Genomic DNA, 1,413 nt, shown 5'->3' with positions numbered 1-1,413 from the left:
CAGTACAATGTTAAATAGAATTGGTGAAAGCAGACATCCTTATCTTGTTCCTGATTTTAGCAGGACATCTTTTAGTCTTTCACCATTAGTTATGATGTTAGCTGAGGGAATTTCTGTAGATGCACTCCATCAGGTTGAAGGAATTTTCTTCTATTCCTAGTTTGTAGGGTATTTTTCTCACGAAAGGCTGTTGGATTTTGTCAAATGCTTTTTATGTGTCTACTTAGATGATGATGTGATTTTTGTCTTTTATTCTGTTAAAATGGTGTATTACACTGATTGATTTTTGTATGTTGAACTAACCTTACATTTCTGGGGTAAATCCTACTTGGTCATGGTGTATTAACCATTTTATATATTGCTAGATTCAGTTTGCTAGTATTTTCTTCAGGTTTTTTGCATCTATATTTGTAAGGAATATCGGCCTATACTTTTCTTTGTCTGGTTTTGTTATCTGGGTAATGATGGCCTCATGGAATGAAATGTGAAGTGTTCCCTCCTCGTCTGTTTCTTGGAAGAGTTTGAGAAGGACTGGTATTAATTCTCTAAATGTTTGGTAGAATTCACCAGTGAAGCCATCTGGGTCTGAACTTTCTTTGTGAGAAGTTCTTGGGTTTTTGTGTGTGTTTTGTTGTTGTTTTTGTAAATTACTAATTCATTCTGTTCACTTGTTATAGGTCTATTCAGATCTCTATGTCTTCTTTCAATACTCTGGTTTCTCTTCAGATCCCATAAATCTTTCGCCTTTTACTCTATGTCTTCTTTTGTTAGATTTTGTAGTTTTTGTCTTTCTAGGAATTTGTCCATTTTATTGAGCCTATTTAATTTGTTGGCATACAACTGTAATTCCTTATGATACATTTTTTTTTATTTCTGTAAGGTCAGTAGTAATGTCCTGTCTTTTAAAAAAATGAATTTAGGAATCGTTAAGCCTTCTATGAACTGACTATCATTAAAAAATGTCCTTTGTCACTGTAACAATTTTTATCTTAAAGTCTATTTTGTCTGATATTAGTAGAGCCACTCTGGCTTTCTTTTGGTTACTGTTTGCATGGTGTATCTTTTCCACCCATTTACTTTCAACCTACTTATGTCTTTGAATCTAATGTTTGTCTGTTTTAGACAGCTTATAGCTGGATCATGTTTTTCCAGCCCATTCTGTCAATCTCTGCCTTTTGATCAATGTGCTTAATCTGTTCATATTTAATGTAATTACCAATAAGATAGGATTTACATCTGACATTTTGCTATTTTTTCTATGCCTTCTGTCTTTTTCATTCCTCTATTCCTGCATTACTGCCTCATTTTGTGTTAAATAGATATTTTCTAATGAACCATTTAAATTCCCTTATTATTTGACTGTCTGTGTATTTTGTTTTGTTTTGTTTTGTTAATAGGGTTTTTCACTTGTAT

The sequence above is a fragment of the Galeopterus variegatus genome, unplaced genomic scaffold (assembly GCF_000696425.1).
Source record: "Galeopterus variegatus unplaced genomic scaffold, G_variegatus-3.0.2 Scaffold673, whole genome shotgun sequence".
Taxonomy (NCBI): Eukaryota; Metazoa; Chordata; class Mammalia; order Dermoptera; family Cynocephalidae; genus Galeopterus; species Galeopterus variegatus.
Note: the sequence above shows the minus strand (reverse complement) of the source record.